This window comes from Lemur catta, chromosome 3 (genome assembly GCF_020740605.2).
Source record: "Lemur catta isolate mLemCat1 chromosome 3, mLemCat1.pri, whole genome shotgun sequence".
Taxonomy (NCBI): Eukaryota; Metazoa; Chordata; class Mammalia; order Primates; family Lemuridae; genus Lemur; species Lemur catta.
In genome coordinates, this window is record NC_059130.1 from 31,740,610 (window position 1) to 31,759,194 (window position 18,585).

Here is an 18,585-nt window from a genome sequence, read left to right on the forward strand (position 1 = left end):
AAACTATTTGAAGACATAATAGAAGAAAATTTCCCAGGCCTTGCTAAAACTTTAGATATACAGGTTCAAGAAGCTCAAAGAACCCCTGGTAGATTCATAGCAAATAGGAAAACACCACGCCACGTAGTCATCAGACTGACCAAAATATCCACTAAAGAGACCCTTCTTCAAGCTGTAAGGAGAAAGAAACAAGTAACATACAAAGGGAGGCCCATTAGAATTATGCCCGATTTCTCAACTGAAACTTTACAAGCAATTAGAAGTTGGGGCCCCATTCTCACTCTTCTGAAACAGAATAATGCCGAGCCTAGAATCTTGTACCCAGCTAAGCTAAGCTTTCTATGTGAAGGAGAAATTAAGACATTCTCAGATAAACAAGGACTGAGGGAATTCACCAAGGCAAGACCACCCCTCCAAGAAGTACTCAAAAGAGAGTTACACACGGATCATCACAACAAAGACCCATGAATGTAAAACCACCCAAGAGCTAAAGATCAAATTCTAGCCACCACAATGGCTCAAGAGAGAAAACATAGCAATGAAGTTCTACCCAATAAGATAAACAGAAATCTGTCCCAATTATCAGTTCTCTCACTAAATGTCAATGGCCTGAATTCCCCACTCAAGAGACATAGACTGGGGCAATGGATAGAAAAATACACACCAAGTATCTGCTGCCTTCAGGAAACTCACTTAACCGGCAAAGATGCATTTAGACTGAAAATAAAAGAATGGAACTTGATATTTCAAGCAAATGGTAGCCAAAAGAAAGCTGGTGTGGCAGTTTTAATTTCCAATAACTTAGTCTTTAAACCAACAAAAGTAATAAAAGACAAAGACGGTTACTACATACTGGTGAAAGGCACAATTCAACAAGAAGACATCACCATACTTAATATATATGCACCCAATCTAGCTGTACCCAGATTCATAAAGCAAATCCTACTTGATCTAGACCAAATCATAGACAACAACACTTTAATAATTGGAGACTTTAACATCCCACTGACACCACAGGACAGATCCTCGAAGCAGAAAATAAGCAAAGACATAGTAGACCTAACCAGAATGCTAAAACAAATGGGCCTGACTGACATCTACAGGACATTCTACCCGAAATCCACTGAATATACATTCTTCTCATCAGCTCACGGGACATTCTCTAAGATTGACCATATACTAGGTCATAAAGCAAGTCTTAAAAAAATTGAAAAAATAGAAATCATACCCTGCATCTTCTCAGATCACAATGGAAAAAAAATAATAATGAACCCTAACAGGAACTCTCATTCCTACTCAAAGTCATGGAAGCTAAACAACCTTCCCCTGAATAACAATTTTGTAAAGGAAGAAATTAAGTCAGAGATCAGAACATTCTTTGAATTAAATGACAAAGGTGACACAACTTATCAAAATCTATGGGATGCAGCTAAAGCAGTCCTGAGAGGAAAATTCATTTCCATAAATGCCTATTTCAAAAAGACAGACAACTTACAAATAGACAACTTAATGAATAGACTCAAAGCGCTGGAGAAAGAAGAACAGACTGACCCCAAACCCAGCAGAAGGCAAGAAATTATTAAGATCAAATCAGAATTAAATGAAAAAGACAACAAAAATACTATAAGGGAAATTAATAAAACAAAAATTTGGTTCTTTGAAAAGATAAATAAAATAGACACACCACTGGCTAGACTAACCAAGAGCAGAAAAGAAAAATCTTTAATAACTTCCATCAGGAACATGAAAGGAGAAATCACAACCGAAGCCACAGAGATACATGACATTATCTCTGAATATTACAAAAATCTTTATGCACACAAATTGGAAAATGAGGAGGAAATGGACAAATTTTTAGAAACACACAGCCTTCCCAAGCTCAATCAGGAAGAAATAGAATTCCTGAATAGACCAATATCAAGAACTGAAATTGAAACAGCAATAAAAAACCTTCCCAAAAAGAAAAGCCCTGGTCCAGATGGGTTCACACCTGAATTTTACCATACATACAAAAATGCCCTGGTGCCCATCCTACATAAACTATTTTTCAATATTCAGAAGGATGGAATTCTCCCCAACACATTCTACCAAGCCAATATAACATTGATGCCAAAACCAGGAAAGGATGCAACAAAAAAAGAAAACTACAGACCAATTTCTCTCATGAACGTAGATGCAAAAATTCTCAATAAAATCCTAGCAAATTGTATCCAAGTGCTGATTAAAAAAATAATTCATCACGACCAAGTAGGCTTCATCCCAGAGATGCAGGGGTGGTTCAACATATGAAAATCTATAAATGTAATTAACCACATAAATGGAAGCAAAAATAAAGACCATATGATCCGCTCAATAGATGCAGAAAAAGCATTTGACAAAATTCAACACCCTTTTATGATAAAAACACTTAACAACATAGGCATAAATGGGACCTACTTAAAAATAATACAAGCCATATATGACAAACCCACAGCCAACATCATACTGAATGGGGAAAAATTGAAAGCATTCCCACTCAGAACTGGAACGACACAAGGCTGCCCACTGTCCCCATTACTTTTCAACATAGTACTGGAAGTCCTTGCGAGAGCTATCAGACAAGAGAGCAGAATCAAAGGTGTCCAAATAGGGACAGAAGAGATCAAACTTTCATTCTTCGCTGAAGACATGATGTTGTATCTGGAAAACCACAAGGACTCAAACAAGAGACTCCTGGAATTAATTAACGAATTCAGTAAGGTCTAAGGTTACAAAATCAATACACACAAATCAGAGGCATTCATATATGCTAATACCATTCAATCGGAGAACCAAATTAAGGATTCAATACCTTTCAAAATAGCAACAAAGAAAATAAAATATCTAGGAATATATTTAACTAAAGAGGTAAAGGACCTCTATAAAGAGAACTAGGAAACACTAAGGAAGGAAATTGCAGAACACGTAAATAAGTGGAAATCCATAGCATGCTCATGGATTAGAAGAATTAACATCATTAAAATGTCTGTACTACCCAAAGTAATCTATAGATTCAATGCAATCCCTATTAAATTACCAACATCATTTTTCACAGATTTAGAAAAAATATTTATACACTTTGTATGGAATCAGAAAAGACCCCGTATACCAAAAGCAATTTTAAGCAATAAAAACAAAATGGGAGGTATTGATTTGCCAGACTTCAAACTATACTACAAAGCTGTGGTTCTTAAAACTGCTTGGTATTGGCACAAGGGCAGGGACACAGACCAGTGGAACAGAACAGAAAATCCAAATATAAAACCATCCTCATATAACCATCTAATCTTTGACAAAATAGACAAAAACATACTCTGGGGACAAGAGTCCCTATTCAATAAATGGTGCTGGGAAAACTGGATAGCCACATGTAGAAGACTGAAACAAGACCCACAGATTTCACCTCTCACAAAAGTCAAATCACGGTGGATAGCAGACTTAAACCTTAGATGGGAAACGATTAGAATTCTAGAAGAAAATGTAGGAAAGACTCTCACAGACATTGGTCTAGGCAAAGAATTTATGAAGAAAACCCCTAAGGCAATCACAGCAACAACAAAAATAAACGAATGGGACCTGATTAAATTAAAAAGCTGCTGCACAGCCAAAGAAACAGTCACGAAAATAAACAGACAGCCTACAGAATGGGAAAAAATTTTCACATACTACACATCAGATAAAAGACTGATAACAAGAATCTATTTAGAACTCAGGAAAATCAGCAAGAAAAAATCAAACAATCCTATCAAAAAATGGGCAAAGGACATGAATAGAAATTTTTCAAAAGAAGACATAAGAATGGCCACAAAACGTATCAAAAAATGCTCAACATCCCTAATCATCAGGGAACTGCAAATCAAAACCACAATGAGATACCACTTAACTCCGGTGACAATGGCCTTTATCAAAAAAATCCCTAAACAACACATGTTGGCACAGATGCGGAGAGACAGGAACACTCATACACTGCTGGTGGGAATGCAAACTAGTGCAACTCCTGTGGAAAGCAATATGGAGATACCTTAAAGAGATTGAAGTTGACCTACCATTTGATCCAGCAATCCCATTATTAGGCATATACCCAGAAGAACAAAAGTCATTCTTTAACAAAGACACCTGTACCCAAATGTTTATAGCAGCACAATTCACAATCACAAAGATGTGGAAACAACCCAAGTGCCCATCAATCCACGAATGGATTAGTAAACTGTGGTATATGTATACTATGGGGTACTACTCAGCTATAAGAAATAACGATGATACGACATCTCTTTGGTTCTCCTGGAGAGAGCTGGAACCCATTATACTAAGTGAAGTATCCAAAGAATGGAAAAACAAGCCTCACATGTACTCACCAGAAAACTGGTTTCCCTGATCATCACCTAAATGTCCATCAGGGAAGGATACCAATTGGATATCAGACTGTGATGGGGGGTGGGGGGAGGGTATGGGTGTATGCCTACATGACAAGTGCTTTGCACACCCTCTGGGGAATGTTCATGCTTGAAAGTGCAGACCCGGGGAGGTGGGGTGGGGAGGGGATGGAGTTATGACTACATGATGAGTGCCAGGCGCACTGTCTGGAGAATGAGAACCGATGCGCTTGGGACTCTGACTCGGGGGGATGGGCGGGACATGGACAATGTATATGACCTAAACTTATGTACCCCCATGATGAGCTGAAATAAAAAAAAATAAAAAAATATAAAAAAAAATAAAAATAAAGAAATAAAAAGCTAACTGTAATATAAGTGAGAAAGAAGTATAGAGTAATTTTTAATAAAAGCTATAAGGAAATATAGAAAAGCTTTTCTTTTAATACTTAAAATTTTGAAAACATATGATGTGCTTTCTTAATTTTTACTGGAGTTTTCATGAATCGTGGGCCATTCATTGGCTTTGAAGTTCTTGTCTACAAATGAATTAATTGAGATAGTGACATTATTTTAATGAACAAATGTAAATGTCTGTATGGAAAAATACGATGGGAGAAAGTAAGGGTAGGGGAAGAAAGTGAGCAAATCCAAAAATCTGTAATTGAAAAGATGGAAACAAACTGTCAATAATTAGAAGAGAAGAAGAAAAATATGATAGGTGAAGAGGGCAAGTAGAACAGAAACGATTATAAAGGAAAGAGAGAGGAACTTAAAATACCAATAGATACAATGTATTCAAAATTTCCGTTTTCATGTCTATGTCCAAACATGTACTTAGTCAATTATCCTCTCAACGAATATTTATTGACCTACTATGTGCCAGACATAGTTGAATGTACAGATGAAATATTAGTAAACTAAACACACAGAAATCCCTCCTCCCATGGAATTTGCATTTTCGTGAGGGAGAACTATCATAAATGTATAAGCAAATACATATATGCAAGGACAAAATAGTGTTCTGAAAACAAAAATAAACCAGGAGACAAAACTGATAGCTGAGGCAGCATGGTTCAGGAAGCCTTCTCTAAAGAGAAATCTTAGTGAAGTCAGAAAATCAGTCTTGTGCATTCTAGATCAAGGAAACAAGAGCCAACAAACTAAAGCTAGGAGGGGGTTTGGTGGCTCTGGGTACAGAAGAAAGCAGTTTACCACATAATTAGTATTCTGTTTAGATCTTTCTATTGCAGTGGGTCTGGCCTTCCAAAAGAATGCCAGATTTATGACTGCCTTCCCACAATAAATTCAAGTATTTGGAAATTTCATGAGACATCAGTATTGAAAATCATGAGAAAAGTTTAGCTCTGAGCAATTGGCTTGATGTGTAATGTTACTAAAAGGTACCTGGTCCAGGCCTGTTTGTCTTTGCTCTAATATCCTTGGACCCCTGAGGTGAGTGGCCTCTTCCCTTCTTAACTTGATAATGTGATTGGGAAAGAGACCAAATATCCTGAGAGAGATGTGTAGCCACCAAAACTTCCTCCAACTTAAAACCTGTTAAGTGAGAGAGAGTGAATGGGGAAGGATTATTTAAATTCAAGGTTAGTTTGGTTATTTGTTGACTAGACAACAAAGAATGCTTGAAGAGTTTGATTCCCTCTGTTGTACTATCCACGAGGAAGCAGAGGTGGAGGTCTAGGATTCAAATTTATGAGAGTAAATATTACTCTACTTGGGTCTGGGAATGTGTGAATTCCTGTCCCTGAGAACAATAAACTGCCTTTATATGGAAAAGGAAGAACCACTCAAAAGCATGCTGGTTCAATATCCTCAATGTCTTTTCTTCCAGGGAATTCAAAAAAAGTATTATTGTTTTATAGACATAGACAGACTGGCATTTTGTGGACATCTGAAGGTAAAGATTCAGCATGGTTTTCAAGAGAGCACAGACATATATATACTTCAGGTCTGCATTTTAAATTGGTTTATAGCATTGGGGAAAAAAAAAATCTCTGTCTTGATCATCTAAAATTCAGACCTAATGGCCTGAACTTTTAGTGATAGACTTGGCGTATTTATGAAGATATGGAACAATATAATATTGTCAGGGTCAGGTGGGATTTAGTGCAAACTCTCAATCTAGGATAAAGTAATGGGTCCAGGGATGTGTGGGGTGGTTAGTTCTCAGGCTCTGAGTACAGACATTATCCAAGGTTGCAAGTTTTCTCTCTGTATCTCTCTTTCTGTCTCTGTTTTTGTTTCTCTCTCTATATATAAATATATATATATCTTTCATCTCTCTAGTTTATTATTTTGAAATGTACAATCTCAATGGTTTTCCCTATATTTGCAAAGTTCTACAACCATCATGACTATCTAATCCCAGAACACTTTTATCATCCCCAAAGAAACTGCATAATGATTAGCAGCCACTCCCACTGTCCTCTCTCCCTACACTTAGCCCTCGGGTATCCTCATCTACTTTTTGTCTCTATAGATTTGCTAATTCTGAACATTTCATACAAATGAAATAATGCAATATGTAGTCTTTTGTGTTTGGCTTTTTTCACTTAGCATATTGTTTCAAGGTTCATTTATGTTGCAGCATATGTCAGTACCTAATTTATTTTATGGCTATACCATCTTTTGTTTATTCATTCATCAGTTGATGGAAATTTGGTTTGTTTCCACTTTTTAGCTATTATGAATAATGCTGGTGTAAACACTTGTGTGTAAGTTTTGGGGCATACATATGTTTTCAATTCTCTTGGATATATGTAGGAGTAAATTTCTTGGGTTACATAGTAAACTCTAACTTTCTAAGAAATTGTCAAATTGTTTTCCAAAGTAACTTTATCATTTTAAATTCTCACCAGGATTATAAGAGGGTTCCATTTCTCTGTATTCTCGCTGACACTTGTTATTATCTGTCTTTTTAAAAATCATAACAATCCTAGTGGGTGTTCAGTGGTTTCTTATTGTGGTTTTGATTTGAATTTGTTGAAAGTCAATTGACTGTAAATATGTCTATTTCTGAGCTCTCAATTTTATTCAAGTGACATATATTACTATGTCTATCCTAAAGCCAGTACCACGTTGTCTTGATTACTGTAACTTTATAGTAAATTATGAAGCTGGAAAGCATGAATCATCCAACTTTGTTATTCTTTTCCAAAAATTTTTAAGCTGTTCTCTATCCCTTTCATTTCCATATAAATTTTAGGATCAGTTTATTAATTTCTGCAAAAAAAGCCAGCTGGGATTGTGGTAGGAAGTGCATTGAATCTATACATCAATTTGGGAATTATTACTATATTTACAATATTAAATCTTCCACTTCCAAAGAACATGGAACATCTTTCCATTTATTTAGGTCTTCTTTAATATCTTTCACTGATGTTTTATAGCTTTTAGTGTACAAGTTGCATTTATTTTGTTAAATTTATTCTTTTTTTTCTTTCTCTTTTTCTTTTAATTTGGAAAATGGATATGGTAAAGAATAATAATAATTACTATTATTATTATTATTTCTGTTGTCTTTATTTTTTTAAAATTTATTTATTTTTTTTTATTTCAGCTTATCATGAAGCACTGTCTGGGGAATGGACATGCTTGAAGTTCTGACTCAGGGGGATGGGCAGGACATGGGCAATGTATAAATTTATTCTTAAGTATTTTATTCTTTTTGATGCTATTGTAAATGGAATTTTCTTAATTTCATTTTTGAATTGTTCATTTCTAGTGTAGAGAAATATAACTGATTTTATGTGTTAATTTCCTATCCTGCAATAGTGCTGAAATTGTTTATTAGCTCTGGATGTATGAATGTAGGTATGTGTGTATTAATTAGATTTATCTGTTAAATATATACCAGATTATGCCATTTGAAAATACAGGTAGTTTTGCTTCTTCTTTTCCAATACAGATGCCATTTATTTATTTATTTATTTATTTATTTATTTATTTATTTATTTATTTATGTTGGCCTAATTTTCCTATCTACAATCTGTGGTGCAAGATTAAATGGGAGTACCGAGAGCAGACATCCTTGAGGGGAAAAGCATTCTGTCTTTTATGTTAATTAAGTATGGTGTTAGCTGTGGGTATTCCATAAATGTCTTTTGTCAGATTGAATAAGTTTCCTTATAGTTCTAGCTTGAGTGCTGCTGTTGTTGTTGTTTTAATCATCAAAGGGTGTTAGATATTCTCAAATGCTTTTTCTGCATCTACTGAGATTATCATGTGTTTTTTGTCCTTTATTCTATTATTATCATGTATTATTTTTTTATTTCAGCTTATTATGGGGGTAAAAAATTCAGGTTATATATATTGCCCGTGTCCCGCCCATCACCCAGAGTCAGAGCTTCAAGGATGACCATTCCCAAGAAGGTGCGCAATGCACTCATCATGTAGGCATACAACCATCCCCTCTCCCCACTCCCTGCCTCAGTGTGATATCCAATTGGTATCATTCCCAAATGTGCATTTAGGTGATGATCAGGGAAACCAATTTTCTGGTAAGTACATGTGATGCTTGTTTTTCCATTCTTTGGATACTTCACTTAATATAATGGGTTCCAACTCTCTCCAGGAGAACCAAAGAGATGTCGTATCATCGTTATTTCTTTTAGCTGAGTAATACTCCATGGTATACATATACCACATTTTACTAATCCATTCGTGGATTGATGGGCACTTGGGTTGTTTCCACATCTTTGTGATTGTGAATTGTGCTGCTATAAACATTCAGGTACAGGTGTCTTTGTTATAGAATGACTTTTGTTCCTCTGGGTAGATGCACAATAATGGAATTGCTGGGTCGAAAGGTAGGCCTACTTGAATCTGTTTAAGGTATCTCCATAATGCTTTCCACAGGGGTTGCACAGGGGTTGCACATGCCAACATGTGCTGTTTTGGGACTTTTTGATAAAGGCCATTCTCACTGGAGTTAAGTGATATCTCATTGTGGTTTTGATTTGCATTTCCCTGATGATTAGGGATATTGAGCATTTTTTCATATCTTTGTTAGCCATTCTTATATCTTCTTTTGAAAAATTTCTATTCATGTCATTTGCCCACTTTTTGATAGGGTTGTTTGATCTTTTCTTACTGACTTTCCTGAGTTCTAAATAGATTCTTGTTATCAGTCCTTTATCCGATATGTAGTATGCGAAAATTTTTTCCCATTCTGTAGGTTGTCTGTTTATTCTCGTGACGGTTTCTTTGGCTGTGCAGATCCTTCTTAATTTAATCAGGTCCCATTCATTTATTTTTACTGTTGCTGTGATTGCCTTTGTCTGTAAGAGTCTTTCCTACATTTTCTTCTAGAATTCTAATCGTTTCCCATCTAAGGTTTAAGTCTGCTATCCACTGTGATTTGATTTTTGTGAGAGGTGAAATCTGTGGGTCCTGTCTCAGAATTCTACATTTGGCTATCCAGTTTTCCCAGCACCATTTATTGAATAGGGATTCTTGTCCCCAGGGTATGTTTTTGTCTGCTTTGTCAAAGATTAGATGGGCATATGAGGACAGTTTTATATTTGGATTTTCTGTTCTGTTGCACTGGTCTGTGTCCCTGCACTTGTGCCAATACCAGGCAGTTTTAAGAACCAGAGCCTTGTAGTATAATTTGAAGTCTGGCAAATCAATACCTCCCATTTTGTTTTTATTGCTTAAAATTGCTTTTGCTATACGGGGTCTTCTCTGATTCCATGCAAAGTGTATAATTATTTTTTCTAAACCTGTGAAAAATGATGTTGGTAATTTAATAGGGGTTGAATTGAATCTATAGATCACTTTGGGTAGTATAGACATTTTAACATTGTTGATTCTTCCGATCCATGAGCATGGTATGGTTTTCCACCTATATACATGTTCTGCAATTTCCTTCCTCAGTGTTTCATAGTTCTCCCTATAGAGGTCCTTTACCTCTTTAGTTAAATATATTCCTAGATATTTCAAAACAGGAATAAGAAACCTTCCCCAAAAGAAAAGCCCTGGTCCAGATGGGTTCACACCCAAATTTTACCACACATACGAAGAAGAACTGGTGCCTATCCTACATATACTATTCTCCAATATTGAGAAGGATGGAATTCTCCCCAACACGTTTTACCAAGCCAGTATAACATTGATACCAAAAGCAGGAAAGGATGCAACAAAAGAAGAAAACTACAGACCAATTTCTCTCAGGAATATAGATGCAAAAATTCTCAATGAAATCCTAGCAAATCGTATCCAAGTGCTTATCAAAAAAATAATCCATCATGACCAAGTGAGTTTCATCCCAGAGATGCAGGGGTGGTTCAATATACGTAAATCTATAAATGTAATCACCACATAAATAGAAGCAAAAATAAAGACCATATGATCCTCTCAATAGATGCAGAAAAAGTATTTGACAAAATTCAACACCATTTTATGATAAGAATGCTTAACAAAATAGGCATAAACGGAACCTACCTAAAAATGATACAAGCCATATATGACAAACCCACAGCCAACATCATACTAAATGGGGAAAAATTGAAAGCATTCCCACTCAGAACTGGAACAAGGCAAGGCTGCCCACTGTCCCCATTACTTTTCAACATAGTATTGGAAGTCCTTGAGAGAGCTATCAGGCAAGAGAGCAGAATCAAGGGAGTCCAAATAGGGAAAGAAGAGATCAATCTCTTACTCTTCGCTGAAGATATGATGTTATATCTGGGAAACCCCAAGGATTCAACCAAGAGACTCCTGGAATTGATTAATGAATTCAATAAAGCCTCAGGTTACAAAATAAATGCACACAGATCAGAGGGATTCATATATGCCAATAACAGTCAATCGGAGAACCAAATTAAAGACTCAATACCCTTCAAATTATCATGTATTGTACTGACTGAATTTTAAATGTTGAAGCACTCTTGCATTCATGGGTTAAATTCCACCTCGTCATGGTGTACAATCCTTCTTATATGTTGATGGGTTTGGTTTGCTAGTATTTTGTTCAGGAGTTTTGTGTCTATGTGCACAAAAAGAAAAAAATGCTTTATAATTGTATTTTCTTGTGATTTCTTTTTCTGGTTTTATTATTATAACAGGGTAACCCTGGTGTCACAGAACGAGTCAGAAAGTATTCCCTCTTCTTCTGATTTTTAAAGTTTGATGCTAATTCTTCTTTGAGTGCTTGGTAATATTCACTGGAGAAGCCATTTGGGCCTGGGATTTTCTTTGTGGGTAGGTTTTTGATTATGAATTGAAACTTTTTATTGTTTATATGCCTATTTATATTTTCTACTTCTTCCTGAGTCAGTTTCAGTGGTTTTTGTCTTTCTAGAAATTTTTCTACTTAATCCAGATTACCTAGTTGATATACATTTTACATAATATTTCCTTATACTTCTTTTTATTTCTGTAGGTCAATAGTAATGCTTTCTTTTTCATTTCTAATTTTAGCAATTTGAGGGTTTTTTTTCTTTTTTTTTTCTTGATCAGTCTAACTAAAGATTTGTCAATTTTGTTGATCTTCTCAAAGAACCAACTTTGGGTTTTGTCAGTTTTCTCTATTATTTCTTATTCCCACTATCATTAATATTCTCTCTAATCTTCATTATTTTCTTCCTTCTCTCTATTTTGGATTTAATGAAATCTTCTTTTTGTAGTTTTAAAAGGTAGATGGCAAGTTATTAATTTGAGATATCATATTTTTTAATATAGGTATAATAATTTCAATTGTATATAAAAACTTTGCTTCTATATATCTTTCTTCCTCCCTGCTTTGCATTATTATTGCCAGATATTTATATCTTTATACATGATAAGTCCATCAACAGAGGCTCTCAACAGTTTGATTACTATGTGTTTAGATATAGATTTCTTTGGGTTTATCCTATCTGGAGTTTGTTGAGATTTTTGAGTGTATAGATTTATGTCTTTCATGAAATTTGGAAAGATTTTGTCTCTTTCTTCAAATGTTATTTCTCTACTTCATTATTTACGGATTTCATTATTTATGGAGTTCATTATTTATGTATTGGTTGACTTAATGGTGTCCTGTGGGTCTCTGGGGTTTTCTTTATTTCTATTCATTGTTTTCCTGTGTTCCTCAGACTGGATAATCTCAATTGTCCTGTCCTCAAGTTTGCTGATTAGTTTTTTTTCCTTGCCAGCTCAAACTTAGTGTTGATACTTTCTAGGAAAATTTTCAGTTCAGTTATTGGATTCCCAATTCCAGAGTTTCAATTTGGTTCTTTTTTATTTCATTTTTAGAATTTCTGCCTCCTTATTGATATTCTTTATATGGTGAGACATTATTCTTATGTTTTCCCTTAGCTTTTTACACATGATTTTCTTTAAACATATTTTTAATAGCTGATTTAAAATAATTGTCTGGCAAGACTCATGTTTGGCCTTCCTAAGGGACAGTTTGTATTTAGTACTTAATTTCTGTGTGTGTGTGGGGGTCATACTTTCTGGTTTCTTTCCACTTTAAAATGTTGATTTTGACAATTTTTGCCAGTGTTCTTGTTGCTTATAAAAAAGGTGCATTTTCAAAGGTCCTTAGTCCATCGTTCTATTTATGTCTTGACCCACAGCTTTCTTTGAATATGCAATTGCTATTATATTAACTCTGGTTCAGTTTGGAAGGATAAGTGGGATAACCTAGTATGTAATTAGAAATCCTGCATGAAATCTTATTCCAACAACACATCTTCAGGGATTTCACTATCACTCTCTGCTGCTTCTAGAGCAGAGGGATGCAGTTTAGGGCACTCAAGAACCTCGAACAGCTAGCTAAATGTGCAGTGGCTCTAGGCAGAGATGTTTTTTTCTCCATAGAGAAGCTTAAGAAACACAATTTACCACAAGTAGCATTTTGCCTTTCTGTATCTCCTTTTCATCTTGGTATTCTGACTGGCCTACACACCAGTACATATCACTAACTATGGGGATGGTCTCTGAACTTGTTGAAGTTTCTTACAAGTTTGAAGATTGTGATCCCTCAGGGCTCAGGGAATATGAATCAAACAAACATTAGTTGTTGTTGCTCTTCCTCTTAATCCCTAGTTGATTGGCCCACTGGAGGTACTCAGTAAATGCTATTTGATGAATGAATTGCAGTATGTGAATTAGTTGATTGTTCTCAGTCATAAGGGTGTGATACAGATCCGAACATCTGTTATTAAGTTCTAATTCTAATAAAACTTATTTATTATTATTGATTATTATTGGGGAATGTTTCTCAACTTTAAAATGTATGTGCTAACAAATATTGTTTTAAAAGAGGTTTGGAAAAGTTAAAAAATATATACACAAAATACTGTCAAAATTATTGTGGAACATGTATGGGAAAATATTTCTTTTTAACTTCTTTGATTTACATGAAACAAGATTTTTCTCCAGGCACTTCTGGTCTCTTGCTCTGTCTGGAAGGAGGGACCTATACACATCCCCATTGTCCCTTTCTTTTCTTTTGGAACCAGTAAGTCACAAGAAGCCAAACCACTGGTGAAGAGACGTGAAAGTATCTGACTATGCTGGTAGATTGGGCATTTAGTAATAGGAAGCCCATTGTTTCCTAAGCCACTTCCTCCAATCTAACCATGAATAATAATAAAGGTGATATTTCGATCTCCACTTGTCATCTTATTTGTCTTATTTTTCAACTGGCTTAACTTAGTGGTATTTGTCTCCACAAAACCCCCAACATAGTATCAGTTGTAATCAGGTATTACAATCCATTGACTCTTTATTATTAACACCATTTAAATAATGGAAATGTATTTAAAAAAACAACACCAGAAAATGCTTTTTTCCCTACATAGTCAGTATTTTAGGTGATATAGTAAAAATAAAGCTAATATATGTTCATTATTAGAAAATACAGGTAATTATAAAGTAAGCCATAACTCTAGAGAAAATAACTTTAAAGCAACATTTAAAATCTCTCTAGGAATTTTTTTCATACATGCACATATATCTGTCTATCTACTTGTCAACAATTATATTTTTATTAATATCATAGTTTTTTCAGATTTTTAAAATTTCAAAATATTAAGGGGGCTCAAATGTTTTTGTTACATGTGTACCTTATATAATGCTTACGTTTGGACTTTTAGTGTGCCCATCACCAGAATAGTGTTCACTGTACCTGACATGTAAGTTTTTACCCCTCATCCTCTTCTCTCCCCCCACCCTTTTTGTTTTCCAATGTCCTTTGCATCTCTTTGCACACACATGGGCCATTGTTTAGCTCCCAATTATTAGTGAGTACATGCAGTGTTTGTTTTTCTCTTTCTGAGATACTTCACTTAGGATAATGATCTTCAGTTCCATCCAAGTTGCTGCAAAAGACAATATTTCACTCCTTTTTATGGTTGAATAGTACTCCATGGTATACATATATCATATTTTCTTTATTCACTCACGAATTCATGGGCACTTAGATTGGTTCCAGATCTTGCAGTTGTGAATTGTGCTATGATAAATATTCGAGTGCAAGTGTCTTTTTGATAAGATGACTTCTTTTCCTTTGGGTAGTACCCAGTAGTGGGATTGCTGGATCAGATCAAACTAGAAATCAATTCCAAGCAAAACACACAAATCTACGCAAAGTCATGGAAATTAAACAACCTGCTGGTCAATGATGAAATTAAGATGGAAATCAAAATATTCCTTGAATTAAAAAACAAAGGGACCACAAGCATTCACAAATCTATGGTATATAGTAAAAGCAGTCCTAAGGGGAAAGCTCAGAGCCTTAAATGCCTAAATTAAAACACAACAATATCACAAATTAATGACCTAAGGTCACACCTCAAGGAACTAGAAAAAGAAGAGCAAACCAAACCCAAAGCCAGCAGAAGAAAAGAAATAACAAAGCTCTAGGCAGAACTAAATGAAATGGAAACCAAAAATTAATACAAAGGATAAATGAAACAAAACATTGGTTGTTTGAAAAGATAAGCAAAATACGTAGGCCACTAGCCAGATTAAGCGGAAATAATATCGTAGTTTTTTATAAAATTATGCCATAGAATTTATTTTCTGCTTTTTCATTTAATATAATTATTTAATATCTTTTTTAAAAACATGACTTTTAATATCTGCATAGTATTCTATCTTAAAGGTAAACCACAGTTTACTTAAGCATTCCACTGGCTTAGGAAATTTACACATTTTTAATATTTTATTAAAAGTGATGAATCAAATATTTGTGTGCATACATCTTCATAAATTATCTCCCTAATACAGATTCCTATATTTGAAACTACAGGGCCAAAGGAACTGAACACTTCTAAATTGACTTCCAGAGTTTGAAATAATTTATATAACCACAGGCAGTATAATGCGAATTCTTAGGTTCTTACATTGTTATCTTTATATTGATGGGTAGTATCTCATATAAATAACCAATTAAATGTCTGTGTATCTCAATATTTTTCAATCCTATTTTTAGTATTTCTTTTAAATATTGCTGAAGCATATTGGCTATTGTATCAGTTTTCTAGCACTGCTATTGCAAAGTACCAAAACCTGGGTGGCTTAAAATAACAAAAAATTGTCTCAGGATTCTGGAGGTCAAGAGTCAGAAATCACACACACAGGAAACCATGTTAGAGTATGGGAGGTTGAGAATAACCAAAGGTTAGACTTATTGTTGGCAGGACCATGCCCTCTCTGACAGCAGTTGGGGAAATTCCTTTCTTGTTCTTCTAGCTTTGGTGTTTGCTAAGAATGGTTCTCATTCATTGGCTTGTAGATGCATCACTCCAGTCACACGACTGTCATCTTCTCTGGGTATCTGCACATCACCTTTCCTCTGTGTGTGTCTGTGTTCAAATTTTTCCTTTTTGTAATGACACTAATCATATTGGATCAGCATCACCCCCTGCCCACTGACTACATTTCAGTTGATTACCACTGTAAAACCTTATTTCCAAATAAGGTCACATTCTGAGATACTGGAGGTGAGAATGTCAATGTATCTTTTATTTGGGGGGGATACAATTCAGCCTGTAACAACTACCTACTTTTAAAATTATGTTTATATTCTTAACATATTTTCCATTAATAATTTAATTTTTAAAATGTTTTGGAAGTGCTTTTAATATTTAATGATATTATATATTATTATGTAAGTTGGTAATAGTTTCTACTTTTTTCTTTTTTATTTCAGCTCGTCATGGGGGTACAAAACCTCAGGTTACATACATTGTCTGTGTCCCGCTCATCCCCCTGAGTCAGAGCCCCAGGCGCGTCCACTCTCGAGGCAGTGCGCCTGGCACTCACCATGCAGTCATACCTAAATTCCCTGCCCCCCCCCACCTCCCCGAGTTAGCACCTTCAAGCATGACCATTCCCCAGATGGTGCGCAAGACTCTCATCATGCTGGCATGCATCCATCCCCTCATCCCACCCCCGTCTCAGTCTGATATCCAGTTGGTTTCCTTCCCTGATGTGCATTTAGGTGATGATCAGGGAAACCAATTTTCTGGTGAGTACATGTGATGCTTGGTTTTCCATTCTTTGGATACTTCACTTAATAGAATGGGTTCCAACTCTCTCCAGGAGAACCAAAGAGATGTCGTATCATCGTTATTTCTTTTAGCTGAGTAATACTCCATGCTATATGTATACCACAGTTTACTAATCCATTCGAGGATTGATGGGCACTTGGGTTGTTTACACATCTTTGCAATTGTGAATTGTGCTGCTATAAACATTCAGGTACAGGTGTCTTTGTTATAGAATGACTTTTGCTCTTCTGGGTATATGCCCAATAATGGGATTGCTGGATCGAATGGTAGGTCTACTTGAATCTGTTTAAGGTATCTCCATAATGCTTTCCACAGGGGTTGCAGTAGTTTGCATTCCCACCAGCAGTGTATGAGTGTTCCTGTCTCTCCGCATCCATGCCAACATGTGTTATATTGGGGTTTTTGATAAAGGCCATTCTCACTGGAGTTAAGTGGTATCTCATTGTGGTTTTGATTTGCATTTCCCTGATGATTAGGGATGTTGAGCATTTTTTCATATGTTTGTTAGCCATTCTTATATCTTCTTTTGAAAAATTTCTATTCATGTCATTTGTCCAATTTTTGATAGGGTTGTTTGATTTTTTCTTGTTGATTTTCCTGAGTTCTAAATAGATTCTTGTTATCAGTCTTTTATCTGATGTGTAGTATGCGAAAATTTTTTCCCATTCTGTAGGCTGTTTATTTTCGTGACTGTTTCTTTGGCTGTGCAGAAGCTTTTCAATTTAATCAGGTCCCATTCGTTTATTTTTGTTGTTGCTGTGATTGCCTTAGGGGTTTTCTTCATAAATTCTTTGCCTAGACCAATGTCTGTGAGAGTCTTTCCTACATTTTCTTCTAGAATTCTAATCATTTCCCATTTAAGGTATAAATCTATTATCCACCGTGATTTGATTTTTGTGAGAGGTGAAATCTATGGGTCCTGTTTCAGTCTTCTACATGTGGCTATCCAGTTTTCCCAGCACCATTTATTGAATAGGGATTCTTGTCCCCAGAGTATGTTTTTGTCTATTTTGTCAAAGATTAGATGGTTATATGAGGATGGTTTTATATTTGGATTTTCTGTTCTGTTCCACTGGTCTGTGTCCCTGCACTTGTGCCAATACCAGGCAGTTTTAAGAACCAGAGGCTTGTAGTATAGTTTGAAGTCTGGCAAATCAATACCTCCCATTTTGTTTTTATTGCTTAAAATTGCTTTTGCTATATGGGATCTTCTCTGATTCCATACAAAGTGTATAATTATTTTTTCTAAACCTGTGAAAAATGATGTTGGTAATTTAATAGGGATTGCATTGAATCTATAGATTACTTTGGGTAGTATAGACATTTTGCAATGTTGATTCTTCCAATCCATGAGCATGCTATGGATTTCCACTTATTTATGTGTTCTGCAATTTCGTTTCTTAGTGTTTCATAGTTCTCTGTATAGAAGTCCTTTACCTCTTTAGTTAAATATATTCCTAGATATTTTATTTTCTTTGTTGCTGTTTTGAAGGGTATTGAGTCCTTAATTTGGTTCTCCGATTGAACGTTATTGGCATATATGAATGCCTCTGATTTGTGTGTATTGATTTTGTAACCTGAGACTTTACTGAATTCATTAATTAATTCCAGGAGTCTGTTGGTTGAGTCCTTGAGGTTTTCCAGATACAACATCATATCATCAGCAA